The sequence below is a fragment of the Hyperolius riggenbachi genome, chromosome 4 (genome assembly GCF_040937935.1).
Source record: "Hyperolius riggenbachi isolate aHypRig1 chromosome 4, aHypRig1.pri, whole genome shotgun sequence".
In the NCBI taxonomy this organism is placed as follows: Eukaryota; Metazoa; Chordata; class Amphibia; order Anura; family Hyperoliidae; genus Hyperolius; species Hyperolius riggenbachi.
In genome coordinates, this window is record NC_090649.1 from 126,466,888 (window position 1) to 126,490,372 (window position 23,485).

General features: G+C 43.6%; 1 protein-coding gene across 1 annotated transcript in view; it reads left to right on the top strand.

Annotated features, from left to right (window-relative positions):
* Positions 1-200: 200 nt before the first annotated feature.
* ACSL3 (acyl-CoA synthetase long chain family member 3) overlaps positions 201-23,485 on the top strand; it is a 152,679-nt gene continuing 129,394 nt past the window's right edge. Inside the window, exon 1 of the mRNA XM_068280564.1 lies at positions 201-410. The gene's annotated coding sequence lies outside the window, so the exon portion shown is untranslated. The remainder of the gene's footprint in view (positions 411-23,485) is intronic.

The window sequence follows — 23,485 nt, forward strand, 5'->3', positions numbered from 1 at the left end:
CCAAGGAGAACCACGTGCTCCTGTTTCATTGTAATACACATGGAGATAAAACGCCTGCATTCCTCCACCTCAACTACGACCTCTAATAACCCCTTCCCCGCCTCCCTCGACGTCACGCTCCAGCCCCCACCAACGCGCCACTTTCTACAGCCAACCAGCAAGCAGTTCTCAACGTCCTCAATGACACTGGAGGAAGGATGTGGGGGGCGTGGCATTGCGCTTCACGAACGGACAGGGTTACACCTCTGATTTGCCGGCTGCTGATTGGCTGCCAGAGGCATGGTGGCGGCGTCACTGGCTGTAGTGCGTGTTCACGGCGGTGACACCGGCTGCGGCGAGCATCTTCTACGTGTGTCTTGTGCGTGTAGCATCCATCAACCGCCGGGACAGCCGGCCTGTCCGCCGCTTGGGTGAGTGAAGCGCCCCGCTCTCATCTCTCGTTACCACGGCAACTGGCTACCGTTGTGCAGCGCTGAGGTTACTGGCGGTCATCCGGCGCCCCTGTTGCCCTGGCGCGATCACTGTTGCCTTATGATGGCAACGCCGCATTGTTTGCATCTGTGTGATCTGTCTGCTTGTACCCTTGTGGCTGGAACCCACTAGAGCGATTTTGTGAGCATTTAACTGCTAGCGATTTACTTAAATGCTCAGCTAATGTTAACGGATGGGCCAAATTCCACTGGAGCGATTGCGATTACCAAAATCGCAAACGCAGGACATGCAGCATTTTTAGCGATTAGCGTTTCTGCAATATAAAGTATATAAATGCTGGCATAATCGCTTGTCAAAATCTACACAGAGCGATTTTGCTAGCGATTTTGCATTTCTGTACACTGTAAGTTACAATTAATTGAAAGGACCAATCAGAATTAAAAACGCTACACAATCGCTGGCAAAAAGCTGACACTCTTTACAAATGCTACCAAAATCACTCATGAAATCGCTTACAAACCGCTCATACAAAACTCTAGCGATTGCGATTAGCGGTTTGTAGTGGGTTCCAGGCCTTATGTGTTAAATATGCCTCCTTTTTCGTGCTTGCGCACCTCCAATTTTAATTGACTAATGATTGGCTAATTTTATCTCCTTCTATGTATTATAAGATCTCACATACTCTGTTCATAGTATTCAAATTTTGTTAGCCCTCGTGGAAGTGGTAAAATTGGTGATTGGCCAATCAAAATTTGATGTGTGTATGCACCCTAGTCAGTGCTATTCTCCATGTATCTAACACTATTTTATGTAAAAATTACCCAGTGGTTAATACTACTTTTTAATCCATCTCAGTAAGGACGTTTTGTTTTGTATAGCTGTGTAAATATCTTATGACTTGCCTTCAGAAAGAAGTCTTTATTTTCATAAAACCATTAAAACAATCTGAAACAAATGGTTACATGCATTTCCTTTATCTTTTACTCCCCACACTGAGTGACCTTTGGTCACCTTGGTAACCTTCAGTCTTAATTTGGCCTTGTTGTTGTTGTCATTGCTGTGTGATGTTTACATCACATGATGTAAACATGAGTCCAGTATGAGACCATGTCACGTGGGCTACTTGTGACTCCAGAAATTTGGTAGTGCCTGTGCTCCTACAGAGCGGAGCATTGCTTTTCAGCGCTGCTAGATTTGGACGCAGCCGGCGCCTCCATAGACTACAATAGGAATCACTCCTATTGCAGCACTCAGTAACGTCGGCTCTGTCAGAAGACGGAGCCGAAGTTGCTTAAAAACATAATAATTCGGCCTCCAGCAATCGCTGGAAGCCAAATTATTTTATTCCCCCACTATCCATGTCGGCCTGGAGGGGGAATAGTAATTAAATCGGCCCGGACTTGTGCAGAAGCAGGATCAGCTATATACCGCTGTATCCTGCGCCCAAGTCTACCGGCGCCGATTTCAAATGTACTCCTACAGAGTGCTAGTCTCTGGTTTTAGCAGCACTAAGCAAAGTGTTCTGTAACCTGGTAAGGGCTATACGAAGGTGCTTATCGGTGGTGGGCTAAGTTACTGGGTGTAGGTTAGCATTAGTAGGGAGTGCTAGGTTGATGTTAAGCTTAGTGGTAGGTTAGCGTTGGGAGTTAGTGTTAGGCCTAGTTAATGTTAGGTTACTGTTAGGGGTAGACAAAATGAAGGTTAGTGCAAGCAGAAGGTTAGGTAAAGCTAAAATTACTGTTTTTCAATTAGTGGGATTATCTAGCGCCCAATTGTAGAATATCTGTAGTATTGCCGATATTTTGCTAGTGGCGCCACCCTGAGCCATCCGATGTGCTGGAAAACCATGCATATTCGCAACTTTTTTCAACTACAGCTTGGCCTTGTTCCATGGGGCAGGGAGCCAATTAGCATGCTTGTACAAGAATGTAACCTGAAACTATCACAACCATTTTGTTTGTTTTCTAGGCAGGCAAATCCTGAAGTGTGAACCAGGTTTAGGCATCTTTCAGATGGTCATCTGAACTGCCTGCTTGTTGGGCAGTTCAGCCTCCTGGCAAGAGGCATGGGCATCTTTTGGCTGCTGCAATTTAATACAGCCTAGTGACAATGTTTGAAACCCCATGTGTCAGTATTTGACATGAGGTGGAGTTACCCGGTGGCCAAGAAAAGTGACACGTTGCATCAAAGGTGCTGCCTTTACTAGGCGCTTTGGGGCATGGAATCAGATAACAGGTGGTGAGGTTATTGCTTTCAGCCTCCCATGTGAAAGTGGCCTTAAAGGACAACTGAAGTGAGGGGTATGGAGACTGACATTTATGTCCTTTTAAATTATGCAAATTGCCCGGCTGACCCGCTGATCCTCTCTCTGCCTTTGATACTTTTAGTTCGTAGTTTAGACACTACTATTGCCCTCTTAAAGAGACACTGAAGCGGAAAAAAAATTATATTATGATTTGTATGTGTAGCACAGCTAAGAAATAAAACATTAAGATCAGAGACATCAGTGTAATTGTTTCCAGTACAGGAAGAGTTAAGAAACTACAGTTGTTATCTCTATGCAAAAAAGCCATTTATCTCTACCACTTTCAAAGTGGTGGAGAGGGCTGTCTTCTGACTTTTATCTCAACTATAAGTAAACAGTTTTCTTTTTATCTGCTAGAGGAGAGGTCATTAGTTCAGACTGCTCTGAAAGAATCTTTTTGAATGCAGAGTGTTGTGTAATCTGCACATATTAGTGAATGATGCAATGTTAGAAAACACACTATATACCTGAAAATAAAAATATGAGAATATTTTCTTTGCTGCTAATCTTCTAGTAATTATTCATAGTTCATAGTACACAACCAATTCATTATATCATATTTTTTTTTCACTACAGTGTCTCTTTAAAGCCCAATCTACACGATACGATTCTTTATACGATCTGATTAAATCCAACATGTCCGATCGGGATTCAATTCGATTCGTTTTGCCATTGCAAAACAATGGCAAATTGAATTGAATCGAATCAAATCCCGATAGGACATGTCAGATTTAATCGGATCGTAAATAGAATCGTAATCGAATCGTATAAAGAATCGTATCGTGTAGATTGGGCTTAAGAGGTCAGGGGGACTGCCAGGCACCTGGTTTTGTTTAGGGCTGGATCACACAGACAGTTCTGTAACACTAATGCTGGGCATTACCGTTTTAGATAGTTTTTATCAATCGAGCTGCTGATGGCTCGATTGATAATATCCAACCTGTCCGATCACCGCGGCGGATCGATTCTGCGCTTGATCCCCGCGGGTGGACAGTGGAAGAAACGAGCGGCTGATAACGAAGTGCCTGTGGGGCCAAACGGGAGTCGATCCGCGGGACGCGCCGGCATCGAGCCAGCGGCTCGATTCCGGCGCATAAACGCATCGTGTATGCCCAGCATAAGGGCTCTTTTCCACAGGCGGCTGAACTGTGCACTTAGTGACCAGTTGCCAGGCAGCAGCAAGCAGTTATGAGAGTTCAATATCTTTTCACTGCCTTTCAAGTGCTAGTGGAAAAGGGTTCTAAACTATGTCTGCGGCACCCGTCGAGTAACTGTTCATTCAGATAAATGGACAGCTGTCTGTACTATCGTTTGCGCAACCACTGCATTTTTGACCACCCCCCAACCCATCCTGGAAGTAACATGATGCTTCCAGGATTGTTTACTGCTAGGCTTCTGTGTCCCGCTGCAGGGATGAAAAATGCCGCACGCGAGTAAGCGCAGCCGAAAGCAAAACTTGCAGAAAAGCGTTTGGAATTAGACGCCGGGCTGCTGCAGGAATGGGAAGACAATAAATATGGTAGCCTCCTCTTTTTTTCCAGGTGTACTTTAACAGGTGCTAAGAATTCAATGAATATTTATTATTACATTCTTTGGTTGAATATTCATCTTCAGTAAACATTGGCTAGGTAAATATGAGAAGAATTAGAAGTAATAGTGATGATACACAGTGGTGAAAAAAAAACAAAAAACAGTGACAGTGGTGGGAAAGTTGGTGATCCATGAAAACTGCCTGAATTTACAGAGCATAGCAGAAAAAGCCATTACGACAGGCTGCGTATGGTGAATTGATTAATGTAGGGTGATACGTGGGGTTTAAAAGGCATTGAGTAGTTAATACTGCTTGTTTTCATGGTACACATAACAAATAAGGAAGAAGGCAGCTGCAAAATTGAGATCTATTTTCAGGAGGTTGTCTTTTTCGCAGACATCTTGCTCCTTTTGATTCTGTGGCGTGAATAGGATGGATTGAACCTGCAGAGACCTTGCCTGTCTCATAAGTGCTGCAACAAAAGCCCGGAAGCAGAAGGGGAATGGGAGCATTTTTCCCAGGGATGAATAGGGACGATGCATAGGCAGGACTGTGTGCCGAACTGATGCAGGGTGCATATTTATGTCATCAGTAAACAACTCTATCACGTGACCCAAACCAGCAGAACATCCATTCCATCCTCCTCCTATAAATAGATCCAGCGTGCACTTGCCATGATTGTGATGAAAAAGGGTCTGCCGTAAGCATTCTGTAGAATTTACCGCATCCTTGTTAAGTAAAGAAACCTTTCTGTAGACGAGTGCTGCTTTGCCTGCAGCGTGCGGACGTTCAGCGCTGCTCTCAATATTTGCTCTGTTGCGTAGTTATGTTAATGCATAGTGAGTCTGCTGTGATTGTGTCAAGGTGATAACCTGAGGTCTAGGAAAATCTGCCACCACAAACTGTTTTGCATTCTGTTGTTTGAATTCATCATTCTAGGAAGTAGGAGGTTGTTGTCATAATATTTTAACAGTATGTACCTTGTTACCTGTCTAGAGGAATCGCAACTATAGACTTGCTGTTTTTTAGCATTATATGTAAACAATCCCCAATTAGATGCTAATTTTAAAATATTTGGTACTAATGGCATGCCGCTTTGAATTAAACTAATCCTAATTGGCATCTAATGTATTTGATTGGCTCAGTTTCAGTCTACAATACATATATTGTTTATCTCTACAGAACACAGCAAATCTAGCTGCAAACAGCTTCAACAGTTTATGATTATTTATTCATGTGATACAATGAGGGCAGCCATGTTCTGATTGTCATATTACACACAGGCAAAGCTGATAGCATCTCCAGCTCTCTGCCTGTGACAAATTCACTCTGCTCTCCTCCTCCCACCTCCCCTCTTCCTCTGAATTCTCTGGCTAGTAACCACCTCCTCCTGCCCAAACTGATCTCCCATAAGCCCTTGCTACAGTGCCAAGGCTCTCTGAAAAAACTGTGGGCGAGGCTTGTTTAGTTTATAGGGAATTAGAGTATTAAAACAAAAAAAACAAAAAAAAGTATTTGGCTTGAGGAATGCCCTATAAACTATATGAAAGGAACACAGTTATGCATTGAGTAAAAGTTTCTCTTGGATCCACTTTAACTGCTTGTGGAAAAGGACCCTGATTGTTCATCTCGGCTGTAGGCCTCTGAACAAAGTATGGGAGCAGACTTTAGGTGACCATACCTAGGTTGTAGTGAATTGATTTGGCAAACTAAGGCCTCTTTTCCACGGGCAGTTGAACTGTGTGCTCAGCAAGCAGTTGCCAGGCAGCAGCAAGCAGTTGTGAGAGTTTGAGAGGCATTTCACTGCCTATCAACTGCCCATGGAAAAGAGGCCTAAGGGTCGGCGCCCACTATCTGAGCTCCTGGTGCCGTTGCTAATAGTCAGCGATTGGCACTAGGACAGTGGAACCCTATGAGGGTGATTCCACTGCCGCAATCAGGTGTTTTGTATGAGATCTTAATGTGTGCATGTAGCATTTTTAGAGTGATCACGGTTAAAGGAAAGCAAGGAAGAATCACATTCCTTCAAATCGTAATGATTTCAAAAATCGCTTTGAAAATGTTCAATAAACCCGCAGTCTGAAGAAGGCAGAGTAGCGAAAGCTTACTCTCATTCTTTTAAGTTAGACAATAAATCTTCCTGATTCAAAACTTCGTGTTAATGCAAAGTTATGTGACCCCAACTGATCATCAAATATTTAGGCATTCCCGGTTAAGCTTTTATTTGATCAACTGTCCACAATTGATTATTTATTGAATGGGCTAGTGGGGTCATGTGAAGTCTGCTGCAAGTATTCTGTTTTCCTCCCAGCAACCAACCAGCTTCCTCCTTTCCTGTTTCCATGGTTGCTTGGGGCATGTAAGCGGGACAGAGACTGGTTTAAAGCAGAGTTCAAAACAGTAATCTACAAGCAGACGTTACATACATGTCTCTGAATGTGATCTAATGTTAATGCCTCCCTCATTCTTGTGAAATATGATAATGATAGGTATAGGTCTGCTTGAAATATCCGAAGTAAGCATGTTGCTAGACTGGGTATAATCATTCTTCAAATTGCTGCCTTATACTTCTAAACCTGTAATAAACTGCTTTTATCTGTTTAATTTATTCCAGCAGTGTAACTCAAACCATCTTGTGCAGTGAAGTGTCGTCTCCAGAGATTGGCAATTGTACTTCTGTCATTATATAGAAATTATTGCGGCGAAACAACCAAAGATTACTACATTTATTCCATGTTTCTTTCTGGAGCAGGGTGTACTTTCAACAAAAAGGCTGCTTTCACAGTAAGACGTTACAGGCGCACGTTAGAGCAGCCTGTAACGCAGCCCAACTCACAGTAATGAAAAATCAATGGGCTGTTCACAGTGCCCATGTTGCATTACAGTGTAACGCTGGACGTTCAAAGAAAGTGCAGCATGCTGTGCGTTCTATGTGGTTTTAGCCGCATTAGACTGTTTGCACATGCTCAGTGCAGGAGAGGAGGAGGGGAGAGACCGCTATTGTCCCTAGCTACATGGCTAATTAATATTCACTGCACTGTGTGATGTGCAGAGTTTACTTCCTGGAGCGGCCGCTTTGTGCAGTGATTGGCTGGCGGGACCACGTGATGCGGAGTGTTCCGATCACGTGGTCTCCACAGTCTTTTGGATGCATGCGCCACTTTCGTTCTACCAGTATCGAATGAAAATGGCGTACCAAGAGACGCATAACGCATCTCTATGTAGCGTCCGAGTTTAGCACCACCATGCGTTGCGTTAGGGGAACGTTATGTGACCTTAACGTCCCCTCTAACGCAACATCTCTCTGTGTGAAAGAGGCCTTAAACCAAGCACATTGCCTGGCTGTCCAGCTGACCCACTGCATTTAATATTATTTAGCCATAGACCCTGAACAAGCATGCAGCAAATCAGGTGTTTCTGACAAGATTAGCTGCATGCTTGTTTCAGGTGTGTGATTCAGACACTGCTGCCTAGAAAGTTCAGCAGAACTGCCAGGCAGTGTAAAAGGAAATAAATATGGCAGCCTCCATATATCTCTTACTTCGTTCTTTTTAAATTTGCCTAAAATCTTCATCATCTTGGAATTATTGGTATCTCCTTCACCATCCATACCGATGAAATGATCAGAGATGCAATCTACAACAAATCTAAAATAAACTTGGAAAATGAACATCTCATTGTTATTCTCCACTACTACTTACTTACTAGTACTAGTGGTACTACTACTAGTCCATTGTTTGCATGTTTTCTTCGGTGGAGGTTGTGGTCATGTTAACCTGCTTTTGCACATCTTCACTTCTTGCACTGGGGATAGGATGCTGCATTGTAGACTGAGTGATCCTCATCTGTAGGGATGGTAAGCAAGATGCTAATAATAATAATAATAATAATAATAATAATTGTTGTTCTTATTCTTATTCTTATTATTTATTCTTATTGATTTATAAAGCGCCAACATATTCGGTGGTGCTGTACAAAGTAAGAAACAAACATGGGGTACATAAAACAGATAATGGTGTACACTAATACACAAGATACATAATTGGTGACAAAATACAAAAAATGATACAGCATACAAAATACAGAATTGGTAAGGCCACTGATAAAAGTAACATGATGAATAAAATGAATAATGATTTCCAAGACACAAAAGGGGGGGAGAGCCCAGCCCTTGCGAGCTTACAATCTAAAGGGAATGGGGGGAAACGAGGGGTAGTATACGATAAAATATATAAAGGCAATGTGTTTTAGGATACCTAGTAGGAGTGCAATTTAGTCTTAGGACAAAGGGAAGTGGCCTAAGGTAGCGCATATGCTTGTCGGAACAAAATAGTTTTTAAAGAGCGTTTAAAGGTAACAAAGGTTGGCGAGTGACGGATGTGTTGTGGGAGGGAATTCCAGAGAAGGGGTAAAGCGCGTGTAAAATCTTGTAAGCGTGAATGTGAGGAGGTGGTTCTAGAGGAGGACAACAGAAGATCGTGTGCAGATCTGAGATTGCGATTGGGTTTGTATCTGGAAATTAGTGAGGATATGTACTGGGGAGAGAGATTGTGGAGAGCTTTGTAGATTAGGGTTAGTGGTTTGAACTGGATCCTTTGGTTAATTGGCAGCCAGTTAAGAGCTTGACAGAGAGGGTCAGCAGAGGAAGATCGAGAAGAAAGATGAATGAGACGAGCAGCTAAGTTCAGTACCAACTGGAGCGGGGCCAGTCTGTTAGAAGGTAGTCCACAAAGTAGTATGTTGCAGTAGTCCAGACGAGAAATTATAAGAGCATGTATTAACATTTTGGTTGTGTCTTGAGTGAGAAAGGGACCGATGCGAGATGTATTTTTGAGTTGGAGATGGCAGGAGCTGGTTATGGAGTTAAGATGAGGAATAAAAGAGAGAGAAGAGTCAAATATTACCCCCAAGCACCGTGCTTTGGGAACTGAAGTTATGGGAGTGTTAACATTTTATAGTTATGCAGGATTACGCACATTTTTGCAGCTTGAAAATGCACCAATCAGATGTTGCCAAGGTAGAATACGATTTGTCAGTTTTCACACTGCATACACTTGCACACTTTTTGCATAATTCTGCATCAACTTGAAATGATTTGCAGCTCATTGACCATCGCTACCCATTGCAGTGTGCTGTGGAAAGGAGGGTGTTGGACTTTGGCTTTTAGTTCAGTGCTGGCTAGAAGTGCTAAATAGCAGTGTGACTGGTTGGTTTCCAAGAGAAAAAAAAGTGTTTGCAGATCTATTTTTATTCTATTACATCACTAGTATATCTTTAGATTTTGGGTTTAGAGCAGGACATTTGTATTTTTGTGGCTGAAGCTCGGCTCTAATGTAAACATGTTCCTTCTATTCAAAGTACCCCTAAAGGGCAAAAAGTTTGAATTAAGCCCATAGTGCTCTATATTACTCGCTGGTGCCCCTCTTCATGCTGCTTGTTGTCTTTAGGGTCCTTCCCATTCCCCATCTTCTTTATACTGGCTTCCCCAGTCAAATAGTTCTGAAGAAATTGGGCAGGCACAAGCAATTCAGGACTGTGCTTGCATGAATCTGAACCGGACTTGTGCAATTAAGAATCGCTGGATTGCTGTTCGGAGGAACATCTAGGAGTGTGGGGAGTGGAAGAGGACCTGAAACGGGCAACTGGAGGGAACCTGAACAACAAGCAGCAGGAGGATGGTGAGTAGTTTAAGGCCTTGTGCACATCTAAAATCGCAATTGCTGACACCAGAGTTTTGTGATTTTTGTGCGCGATTATTTTTCGTGCCTCCTTGGCGCTTACCTGCACGTTGCAATTTTTTTATAAAGCGCTTTTCTAAGAGCTATTTGTTTTTTCACTTTCTGATGCTAGTCGGGTAGGGAATTCTTTGACCCGGAAAATAATAAATACAATGTATTTATTCTTAAAAGCGCTGTGGAAATCGTTATACCAAGAGCTTTTTCAAGGGTGTTGCGATTTCGCTATACCTGCTGATATAGGCAAACTGCCCCAAAAATGGTACAGGCAGTGCTTTGGTGAGTGGATAGTAATCAAACCGCTCGTGTGAACACTCTAATAGGGAATCATTGCACAAGCGCCTTTAGGGCAATTTTTGAAAATCCCCGGCACTTAAAAAAAAAGCCAAAAATGCCCTTCTTTTGAACTTGCACACTGATATTCCAGACTATTGTCATTTGAGCAAGCAGAAGTGACATTTCAGAGGACTTGTGCACATTCTTTGGAACAATGACAGTTGACATGTACACACTGGCCAATAATGTCTGCCCAATAGTCCTCTGAATTTCACCACCAGTTGGTTTGAGCGTTTGTATGGCTAAATTTTAACGATTGTCATCGTGTATAAGGATCAAGTCTTAAGTATCCTTGGAAAGTATTTTTGACTTTTTTCCCCCCTCTCCTGTGTCTTGCCAATAGCTTAACTTACTAGTGCTAATGTAAGGTGGGCAGTGACTTCCCATGGCAAGCAAGATTTGCATATGAAGCACAGTGTTCTCCCCAGTATGCAGAGATGAAAAATTTGCCATCCAAAAAGATTGGTTGTGGTATTTCATTTGACAGAAAGCCAGCGACCCTCATCCAATACTTGGCTTTGCTGAGTTTCACTATCCCTGTACAGATGTGCAGGCTCAGCAACGTGCTGTACTGTGGGAGGGGAGATGACGGTAGAAGATGCTCAAGTGATGCATTATTCATGTCACTTGTGTGCCATAACCCAGCACTCTATCAGTTATAGAAAGTCTGCATAAAAAAAGGTCAGCTTCAGTAGGCAGGACAAACACAGGGCTACTGTCATGAACCATTGTTTTTTGCACTGCAGTCAGATACTAATGTCTAAGTAGAGCCTCATGCACACAGTAAATGCTTGTTTGAGATGGCTGTTAGGCGCCACCTCAGCCTATAATTTAGCCACTTATACAGCCGTCACCGATTCCATCTGAATCTTCAGCTGGAGACTCGAACTGCTGGCCTAACGCCTCTGTGCCCTGGTTAAATCCACTGTTCTCCCTCCATACCTGTACCTCTCAATCACGCACCACATGCAGTCTCTCCTCCCTCCTCCATAGCAACAGAATGGCTAGCAATGCGTCTGCCTAGCATCACTCCCTGAACTGACATCTGAATGATCAAGTCCTGACCCTTCCTGGCAGCAGTATTTGAATGTGTGTTCCTAGCTTTGCGTTTTGGCATGCAAACAAACTTGCGATTTGGCATGCAAACAGACCGGATCCGGATCGTATCAGGACCTGATCCGGATTGGAACCGTACGGTTCCGATCCGTTTGCATCAGGACTGCTTCAGGCTGCCATCTGGATCCGTGGGGGGGGGGGGGGAACAAAAAACAAAATACCTTAAAATTTGTTGGGGTCTGCAGAAGGTGCACCTGTAGAATCAGGTCCTCCGCTGTAGGCCTCACCTCCACCTCCGACATACTGCTAAAACAGCTCCAGCACGTGTGTCACTGCTGCCCCACTCCAGATATGCTGGGCCCATGTGTCCCCATCTGAAATGTCTGCTATAAATACGCATAGGAAGTGGGGTAGAACGTCCGGTGTTGTCTCCAGTTTGTTCTGTGCTTCCGTTTTCCATTGGTTTTCTTTATCCGGATGGTGCAGTCAGACTCCGGTCCGGGTGCGTGGGTCGGATGAGCCGGACCAAAAAAATAGCGCATGTTGGAAAAGTGTCCGGATCCGGTCCTGCTCCGTACTGTACGGAACGGACGCGTGTGAACGTCCGCATAGCCTTTGCATTGCTATGCGGAACGTACATTCTGTTTGTACAGTATATGGTCCTGATCCGATCAGGCGGATCCGGACAGGGAACGCTAATGTGAACCGGGCCTAAGGCTTCACAATAGCAGACGTCTTAATAGTAGAGCACTACTTCCACAGACAATGCTGACAAACACAAGTTTGACTTATGTTTAGGTTTATGTTTCAGAGTAAGTTGTTAACCCCTTCAGAACTAGAGCTAGTTTAGCAATGTAGCACTATATCAGTGTAACCTGCATTCATGCTTTGCATAAAAAGATTTTGATCTGAATTTGAGATTATTCTTAACCTCATGAATAGAACTTTCAGATGTAAAAATAGGTTAATATCTGTTTCTTTTCACATGCAGGACTCTGGGCAACAATATAGTATGTGACTTGTGGGGAGAAAAGTGGTAGACTGGAAGGATCAATCTGGTCGTCTCTGGTCGATTGTTCTTTTTGTGCAGCTTTGATTGACAGGACCACTATCCAATCAGTAGAGCTGTGTCTGGAGGGAATGGGGCCAGACAGACGGATAGAGACATTTGTTGCAGGCTTTGTTGCCTGGATTGTCTAACTGCTGCTGACAAAGTGGTGCTAACTGCCTGCTGCTGCTCGAAGAGCAATAGCTGTTGTAGCTGGCTTAGGGCCTGTTTCCACTACACGCAGATTGGATGCAGATAAACTGACTCCAACGAATGCCTATGGGCCCGTTTCCACTAAACGCAATTTTTCTGATGCAGATTTTCCCATAGGCATTAATTGGAGTCAGTTTTTCTACATCCATTCTGCATCCAATCTGCGTTTAGTGGTGGCAGAGTTTTGCTAACTGCTACTGGGGCAGAGTGTAGCTAAGTGCTGCCTGTGCTGTGACAAATCGATTAGGTACCCCGCAGCGACCCACTTTCGTTTCTGGCAATTCAGTAAGTCAATAGCCACTGCATCCTCGAGCTCGCTCTCGCCCCCTGGAACGTCCTGCGCATGCACAGTATCAGACTTTGGCTTCAGTTCACTACGCTTATCTCCTGTCTTTAATAACGTTTCTGAGCTGTTTTTTTAGTGTTTATCACCGTGGTGATAAGGCATGTAGTAAACGTAACTCTTCTGTCTTTAAGTTAAAGAGAAATCTCTAAAGGTAACTATTCAATCCTTAAAATAACTACAGAATTCTAAAGTTAGACAGGCTATTAATAAACTGCATGTGAAAATAACTACAGAGGAGTTAAAGAGAAACCGCAACCATGAATTGAACTTCATCCCAATCAGTAGCTGATACCCCTTTTTTTTCCATGAGAAATCCATTCCTTTTCTCAAACAGATCAGGGGGCTCTGTATGGCTGATTTTGTGGTTAAACCCCTCCCACAAATCATGTCAGCACCTCACAGCACTGAGGTATTGACATCACACTGTGGGAGCCTTGTTGCATTGTTGGAAATAACAGCTGTTTAAAACTGCCAAAAAATGCAAGCAGCAGCTACTTTCAGTGACATAACTTGCCAGCAGTAAAAATGTCACCATGTGATAACTGTTAGAATGTAAATCAGGGAGAGGAAAGATTTTACAATGAGCAAACACTGACTAAATTATTTATACATAGTTATTGTAAAAATGAAAGTGAACCAGAGACGAAGCACCCTCATAGTTATTGTGAAAATGAAAGTGAAGCAGAGACGAATCACCCTCATGTATTTTACATGAGGAATGAAACAGAGCAGAGTAGGCGTTTTCTCTAGTGTTCCCACTGATCTATATGGTAAAATACATGAGGGTGTTACGTCTCTGGTTCACTTTAAGCACTTTTTTATTACATTTATTTTCACTGGAGTTCCTCTTTAAAGCAGATCCTCTTATCTAAAGTTTAGATAGTTTACACAGCAAATATAGCTGCAAACAGCTTTAATAGAAAATGATTATTTCTTCCTGTGATACAATGACAGCACCCATGTTGTTTGTAAACATTACACAGAGGCAGGCTTATCTGTATCTTGAGCACTCAGCCTGTGAAAAAAACCTAATCCCCATCCTCCTTCCTCCCCTCTGCCTCTGAAATCAATGGCTAGTAACACCTCCTCCTCCCCAGACTGAGCTCCCATGAGCCCTTGCTACTGCCAAGGCTCACTGAAAACCTGTGGGCGTGGTTTTAGTTTATAGGGAATTAGAGTATTAAAACAAAAACAAAAAAGTACATGGCTTGAGGAATGCCCTATAAACAATAGGAAATGAACACAATTATGCAATGATTAAAAGTTCACCTCCGATCCACTTTAAGGACTGAATTGATAAGATAACTCACTGTGAAAACTTATCTCTGTGATGTGTGGAGGTAAGTTTTTTTTTTTTTTTTTTTTTTTTTTTCTCTTGCCTTATCTCCAGCATGATCCTAGTGAATTGAGGACTTTGTCGTACTGTGCATGCGCAGGATGCTCCTAGCGACAGGAGCGCAATCGGTATGTCACGGCATAGGGCGGCTGCAGAAGCCCCAAATAAGTTAAAGAGGAACTCCAGTGAATATAATGTAATAAAAAAAAAAGTGCTTCATTTTTACCATAATTATGTATAAATGATTTAGTCAGTGTTTTCTCATTGTAAAATCTTTCCTCTCCCAGATTCACATTCTGACATGTATTACATGGTGACATTGTTACTGTGGGCAGGTTATGTAGCTGTTTTCTAGCTGTTCTGGCTGTTACAGACAGCTGTTTCCTGTCTGTGAACATTGTTACATTGTGGCAGTTTGCCCAGAGTACCAGCGGACCCAGAGCTTCTTGTGGGAGGGGTTTCACCACAATATCAGTCATACAGCGCCCCCTGATGGTCTGTTTGTGAAATGCAATAGATTTGTCATGTAAAAGGGGGTATCAGCTACTGATTGGGATAAAGTTAAATTCTTGGTCGGAGTTTCTCTTTAAACTGGCTTTTTTTTTTCAATTACTTTAGGTTTCCTTTTAAAGAGACACTGAAGCGAAAAAAAAAATGATATTATGATTTGTATGTGTAGTATAGCTAAGAAAGAAAACATTAAGATCAGATACATCAGTCTAATTGTTTCCAGTACAGGAAGAGTTGAGAAACTCCAGTTATCTCTATGCAAAAAAGCTATTAAGCTTTCCGACTAACTTAGTGGTGGAGAGGGCTGTTATCTGACTTTTATTATCTCAACTGTTCCTGGACTATTTACTTTTCCTCTGCTGGAGGAGAGGTCATTACTTCACAGACTGCTCTGAAAGACTCATTTTGAATGCTGAGTGTTGTGTAATCTGCACATTATAGAATGATGCAATGTTAGAAAAAACACTATATACCTGAAAATAAAAATATGAGAATATTTTCTTTGCTGCTAATCTTCTAGTAATTATTCATAGTACACAACCAATTCATTGTATCATATATTTTTTTTCGCTTCAGTGTCTTTTTAAAGCGGATCCGAGATGGAAAACGAACTATAACAAGTAACTTGTCTATATATCTTATCTAAAGTTTAGATAGTTTACACAGCATATCTAGCTGCAAACAGCTTCAAAAGCTTGATTTATTCCTGTGATACAATGAGGGCAGCCATGTTCTGTTTGTCACATTGTCACAGGCTGAGGGCTGGAGATGCTATCAGCTTGCCTGTGTGTAAATTCAGTCCCCTCTCTTCCTCCCTCCACCCCTCTGCCTCTGAAATCAATGGCTAGTGAGCTCCCATAAGCCCTTGCTACAGTGCCAAGGCACAAAAGGAGCTGTGGGTGAGGCTTGTTTAGTTTGTAGGGAATTAGAGTATTAAAACAAAACAAAAAAAGTATTTGGCTTGAGAAATGCCCTATAAACAATAGGAAAGGAACACAATTATGCAATGAGTAAAAGTTTATCTCGATCCACTTTAAGCTTTCAAGAGAAATTTGAAGCCACTTGAATCAGTGTAACAGATTGCCCAGCAAGTTCATGGTGAACCAGAACTCCTAGGAGTTTGTAAGGGACTAAAAAGCCCTCTTACTAAAAAGCTATGTATAGCAGAAATGTACCTTCTTAAAGAGGAACTCCAGTGAAAATAACGTAATAAAAAAAAAGTGCTTCATTTTTGCAATAATTATGTATAAATGATTTAGTCAGTGTTTGCCCATTGTAAAATCTTTTAAATCCCTGATTTATATTCTGACATTTATCACATGGTGACATTTTTACTGATGGCAAGGGATGTAGCTGCTGTATGCTGTTTTGGCAGTTGGAAACAGCTGTAAACAGCTACTTCCCACAAGGCAACAAGGTTCACAGACAAGAAACTGCCAGAAGTACCTCGGTACTCAGAGCTTCTTGTGGGAGGGGTTTCACCACAATATCAGTCATACAGCGCCCCCTGATGGTCTGTTTGTGAAAATAAATAGATTTCTCATGTAAAAGGGGGTATCAGCTACTGATTGGGATTAAGTTCAATTCTTGGTCGGAGTTTCTCTTTAAAACAGAAGGTATTTGCGATTATTTAGATTGGAATGAGCTCTGAGGTGTCCTACTATACATCTCTGCTGAATATGCAAATTGCTCCTTGACCCCGTAAGCTCAACACACCTCCAGAACTCCTGGAATGCAATTGTCATGTTGATAATATTACAGAGCCACAATAATGAACAACTGTAAACACTTCCCTTACTTTAGCATTGATAATGAACCCTACTGTGCTACTTCCCTTTCCTGCTGCTGCAGCTCTGTCTGGCCATACAGAGGGCCATCTGCAGTGCATGATGAATTCTTTGCTCAGGCGTAGCACACATCACATTTTCCAGCATCTCACATGGGAGGTTGGTCATTGCTCAGCAATCAGATTTCCCAGCAAGTCTGGAGTTTCATTGTTATCCTACTCAAAACAGAACTATTCCCTGGAATGTCACCACGTGTTAAAGATGACTGGTATTTCCATTAAATAACAGAAAATGAGTAAGTGCAGCAGTGTACAAGTAAACTCCTGTAAATCTGAATCCGAATCTCTTTATTTCGCCAAGTGCAGCAGGTGCTGTAATCGGAATTATTTGTGGTTCACATGGCATAGACAGAGTATAAGACAGACGCACAGCACGTGCAATATAAAAAATGCAGTTATCAGATCATATCGTCCATTTCACTGTGGTGCAACAAAACACCCAGAAAATAATACAACTCTAATAATAATGATGGAAATAATAATAATGATGCAGGTAATAGCCCGAGTCTGTCTGGCCTAGGCCAGGCAGGCCGCAGCGGGGACCTGTCGATCGACCCAGCTAGAGCGCGATGGTATGCGGGCCCGACAGGGGGAGGTTGGAGTTCAGTAGCCGAACAGCTTGGGGGAAGAAGGTGTTCTTCCGCCTGGTGGTTTTGGATGGTATAGTCCTGTAGCGACGGCCCAGCGGGAGGAGCTTGAAGTAGTGGCTGCCTGGGTGAGAGGGGTCACGGGAGATCATGGTGGCCCTCTTCCTCATCCTAGCGGAGTGGAGGAGATCGAGAGGTGGAAGAGGAGATCCGATGATCTTCTCCGCGTCCTTTATGACTCTCTGAAGTTTGTGTTTGTCGCTGGCCGTCGCGCCAGCATACCAGACAATGACTGAGGAGCAGAGGATGGATTCTATGGTGGAAGTATAGAAGCTGGTCAGCAGCTCCCTGGGCATGCCAAATCTCTTCAGTTGGCGCAGGAAGAACAGCCTCTGCTGAGATTTCTTCTGGATCTTGGTGGTGTTTTGCTCCCACTTCAGCTTGTTAGTGAGAGTTGTGCCGTGGAACCGAACAGATGTCACCTTAGATACTTCTGTACCCCTAATGAGGACAGGTGGGAGGGGTCTGGTCTAAATCTGTGTCTGGTTTAAAAATAATGCTGTTGATGCATACTACCATTTTGTGCAAATTTTATTCAAATTTCATACCAGTACCCAAAGGACTGAGCAAAGTAATTTACTATATCAGAAATTCCTTCTCAAGCACATATACTGTAGTACTGTTCGGCTTTTTTTTTTTGTTTTTTTGTTTTTTGTTTTTTTAGTTCTGTCATTAATTGGGAGTTATGTTTTCCCTTTCTGATGGCATTTTATTGAAAATGCTAATCTAAAACAGTACAGTTTAACAAATCAATGCAATTCAGACTACTGTATATATTAATTAAAGCGGACCTGAACTCAGAACTTCATCTCAGTTCTTCTATAAGATACCCAACAGCGTAAAACCTTTAAAGAAAAACATTTTATTGTTACAATAAATCTGCAGTTTTTTTACTTCCTGCTTTCATGGAAGCAGACATGTTGCTAACATCCTGTATTTACAAATGAGCTCTCTTGCGTGGCAGTCAGCTGACACAGCTAAGGGATCAAATTACTAATTGTGCCTAGTCACAGATGAGGGGGAAATTAAAACAGCCATACACTGGTTGATATAGGGAGGGATCTAATGGCTGCCAATTACTGCACACAGACTTTGAATCGATTTCAGCTTGAAATCGATTCACAAGCTGTGGAGCTGCCGCCTGCTCACCGCCCCCCCAGCCTGCAGGGATACATTACCTGTCCGCCGGCGCGAGTCCTCAGCTGACACTTTCTCTAGCTGGCATGAGAGAACTGTGTGACTGTACTGACACAACTGGTGAGACAGTCTGGTACACACAATTTTCTCATCAGATCGGCGGGTCAAATCCGTAATTTACGCCATGTCCGTCCTGCTCACAAGAATGGGATCGCTTTTGTGCAGTACCGGTTTGAAAGGCTATCGTTCTCAATCGGGAGCAGATTGGTTGTGCTGGAAATTATCAATTCAACTTTTTAATCGGACTGGAAATTGTACCGCATGTACCAGCAAGTAATCAGGCAGCAGCTCACCAGTGGATGCAGTCGTGCACTGCCCGGTAGTCGCAAAGCCCGATATAAATGCAGTGTTCAATACATACAGTAACGTAATCAAGCTGCAGCTCACCAGTTGATGCAGTCTTTTTAGCGCAAGCATTGGCTGGTACAGTAGCAGAGGAAAGCTGCACAGGCCAGAGTGGCATGAAGAAAGCGGGCGGCCTGACCACGGCTCACATGTCTCACCATGATGCATGCACCCGCCCACTTTCCACTATAGCTGGGTACAGAATACAGCAGGGGCCAAAAAACAGGTTTACTATACCTGAAGTTCTATTACATCTCTTACTATACCAGGTGTTACTCACATATACTCTTAATGGAGTTCGGCGGCAGAGTTTACTATAACAAGATTTTGCTGTATTACTATTACAGAGGCTCTATCCTTTTGGATCTCATATCCTCTGAGTGCTGGGCGGTGGTGCTGACTTACAGGAAGGATTTCCACTATCACATGTGGTGTCACTATTTCACCCCACCAAGCACTGCACTATAGTCATCTAAAAACCACTTGCTGTCTCTATAGATGATAACCTACGCACGTCAGATTTTTCCAAAGACCGGTCATTTGGACGTCAAATCGGGCGTGTGTACAAACGGTCTTTCAGCTGATAACGCTGGTTTTGACCGATCCGCCAAGCAGTTCTGTCAACCAGCGTTATCAGCTGAACGCCCATTTGTACACACGCCCGATTTGATGTCTAAATGACCGGCCGTTCAGACGTCCAAACGACTGGTCGTTTGGGAAAATTTGTTTCTCATCAGACCACTCGCCACAAGGACCTTGCCAATAGGATGTTCATTTGGTTAAGCTAACTAAAGCCTTAAAGAGAATCTGTATTGTTAAAATCGCACAAAAGTAAACATACCAGTGCGTTAGGGGACATCTCCTATTACCCTCTGTCACAATTTCGCCGCTCCTCGCCACATTAAAGAGAACCCGAGGTGGCTTTGTATAACGTTAGTGGGGCACAGAGGCTGGTTGGGCACACTAACACCAGCCTCTGTTGCCCCATGGTGTGTGTCAAAGACCCCCCTGCTCGCCGCTATCCTTCCCGCAGTGCTGGCGACACGCAGCGCGTCGCCAGCACAATGTTTACCCTAGCGCTGTCTGTCAGCGCCGCTCCCCCGCCTCCTCCGCATCGCCGCTACCCGCCCTCGTCCCTTCCCTCCAATCAGCGTGAGGGAAGGGACGAGGGCGGGTAGCGGCGATGCGGAGGAGGCGGCGGAGCGGCGCTGACAGACAGCGCTAGGGTAAACATTGTGCTGGCGACGCGCTGCGTGTCGCCAGCATTGCGGGGGTATAGCGGCGAGCAGGGGGGTCTTTGACACACACCATGGGGCAACAGAGGCTGGTGTTAGTGTGCCCAACCAGCCTCTGTGCCCCACTAACGTTATACAAAGCCACCTCGGGTTCTCTTTAAAAGTGGTTAAAAACAGTTTTAAAAAGTTTGTTTATAAACAAACAAAATGGCCACCAAAACAGGAAGTAGGTTGATGTACAGTATGTCCACACATAGAAAATACATTCATACACAAGCAGGCTGTATACAGCCTTCCTTTTTAATCTCAAGAGATCATTTGTGTGTTTCTTTCCCCCTGCAGCTATCTTCCACTGAAGTGTCAGGCTGTTTCTTACTGCAGAGTGCAGACAGCTCTGCCCGTATGTAATTCATCAGTATGTGAAAGCCCAGCCAGCTCAGAGGAGGATTTATCCAGCTTGTAAAAGATAATAGAGCAGAGAGAAGCTGCACTAATCTAAATAACACACAGGCAGTGTGCAGAGAGGGGCCTGGAGGGGGGAGATGCATCACAGAACCACAACACTGAAGAACTTGGCAGCCTTCCAGACACAGGCTGACAAGTCTGACAAGAGAGAGATAAGTTGATTTATTACAGAGATGGTGATAGTAGAATGTGCTGCAGTAAGCCAGAACACATTAGAATAGCTTTTGGAACTTGTAGGATGATAAAAAACAGGATGCAATTTTTGTTACGGAGTCTCTTTAAGGCAGAATTCTGGGAATTCCTAACTTTGCTATCTCTGCTTCCCTACCCTTGAATACCTCAGACATGATGCATTTTTAACATCGAGCATTTTTAGCTGGGAAGACAATTTTTTTTTCTATCTAGTCTTATGACTACACACTGAGTGTTTTGGGGATCAGCACCTTAGACAACCCCTCCCCTCCCCGAGCGCTGTACTTAAGGGGAAAGGGGGATCTGGCAGTTAGGGCTGGTGCACACCAGAGCGGTTCTGGAGCGGTTTTTAACCCTCCTGGCGGTCTAAAAAAGGAGGCAGCGCAGCAGTTTTTTTTGTTTTGTTTTTCTTATATCATGTAGCGAGCCCAGGGCTCGCTACATGATAGCCGCTGCTCAGCGGCATCCCCCCGCCCGCTTCGATCGCCTTCGTCGATCTCCGATCAGGAAATCCCGTCCAAAGAACGGGATTTCCTGGAGGGCTTCCCCCATCGCCATGGCGACGGGGCGGGATGACGTCACCGACGTCGGGACGTCATTGGGAGTCCCAATCCACCCCTCAGCGCTGCCTGGCACTGATTGGCCAGGCAGCGCACGGGGTCTGGGGGGGGGGGGGACGCGCGGCGATCGAGCACGGGGCAGCGGCGATCGGTGTGCTGACGCAGCTAGCAAAGTGCAAAAAAAAGAAAATTAAACAAATCGGCCGAGCAGGGCCGGAGAAAACCTCCTGCACGGCTTACCCCGAATTACCGCCAAGGAGGTTAATACGCTTGCAGGGGGAAACCCGCTTGGCTAATGAAAGTGAATGGGCTGGTGCACACCAGAGCGGTTTGTTTTTTCCACAAACGCAAACTCGGGTGCTGCATTTTTTTAGATTTCTGAGGTGTTTCTGCCTAAATGTTAAAGAGGAGCTGTTAGGTATAAGGTCTCAGAGAAAATAAACACATATATCAGTAGCTAAAGATTGGCTGTACTTACATTACATATGCATTTCACTGTCCACGTTTGTACTTCACAGAATTTTTATATAGTATATGCATAGATTGATGCTCCTGACAGCTCATGGCAGGTTCCATGTTTTTCTGTCTTCTATGAAGCCAAATGTGTCGTCATGTCCTGCCTGCTTCCTGATCACAGAAAAGCTCATACTGAATAACACAGTGTGCAGTGAATATTAATTAGCCATGTGGCTAGGAACAATAGCTGACTCCTGCAGTGTACTCTGCCCGGAGATTTATCAGTGCTACGCGCTGGACTGATTACAAGCTGCTGTAACGTCTCATTAGCAGCCGAGGGGAGGGCCCCAGAATGCTTTGCAGTATAGTATGCAGCTTGCGTCCTGCTTGGGTCTAACAGCTTTGCTGATAAGCACACATCAAAGGTAAGAGAGATTTTTATCTTCAGTAATGCCTTTTTGGCTTCCTTCTAAACTGTTTAACACAGGAGAATAGAGGTTTAAATTAGCTTCTGCAGCCTGACAGTTACTCTTTAAGTATAGGAAAGTGGAAAACTGCTCTGAAAAACGCTAGATCAGAGCGGTTTTCCAAGCGATTTTGTTACAGTAGCTGTTCAGTAACAGCTTTACTGTAACAGTATTTGAAATCTGCTACACAAAAACACTCCAAAAAAACGCTAGGCATGTTTAGAAAACCTCTCTAAACATGCCTAGATTCACTCTGAAATCTGCTTCAAAAACCGCTAGCGTTTTGCGGATCTGCTAGAGGTTTTTGGTGTGCACTGGGCCTATATCTTGTAGGCCACTGTATGTGCATCAGTTTTTGTTTTTTTTAATCTGTTCTGTGCGCAGTCAATACGACTCATTCGTAGATCTGAAAAAAATCGCTCCCACCCCAAACCTGTCGTCTGTTCAGTGGAATGGATCTGTTCCAACAAAACAATGTGAACAGATCCATTGATTAGCATAGGATCTGTTCATCTCCGTTAGGATACATTTTTATGGCAATGTGACGCAGGGCTAATGCTGTAGTTGTAAAAGTTTTCTCAAGATTCTTATCACAGTGGCATTGCAGTGGAGATTACAGCTGTTGTGGGGTTCTGATCCTTTAGGGCCTATTTTCCACTAGTATGTTACATTCTGCATCCATTTTCCTGGATGTGGATTTTCGCATTGATTCTACGAATGTTAACGTGGGAATCTGGATGTGGCTATAAGTCATGTGGGAAATGGATGCATGCTGCAGAAATCCATTTTTTTTTCTGCATCGCACTGCAATGGCAAATTCACATGCAATGGAAATGACTCCATTGACAGGGAGCGCTTGTGATTGATTAGCACTTTCTAGGCGCTTTTTAAAAATCGCTCCCATTCACTTTCACTTTCATTAAAATTGCTGTGATCGCATACGCATAAAATCGTTGGTTTTTTTACCGTGATTTTAATGAAAGTGAATGGAAGCTATTTTTAAAACTCTCAGAAAGCACTAATCAATCACAAGCGCTCAGAAAAGCGCTTATATTGTGGCTGAGCTATAAATTTTCAGTGTGCCCAGAATCCCTCTAAGGGCTGGAACCCACAAGAGCGGTTTTTTTGAGCATTTTGGCAGCACTGCGATGCGCTAGCGTTTTGCCAAAACGCTCAGCTGATAATGGATGGGGCAACTTCCACAGGAGCGTTTGCGTTTCCCAGAAA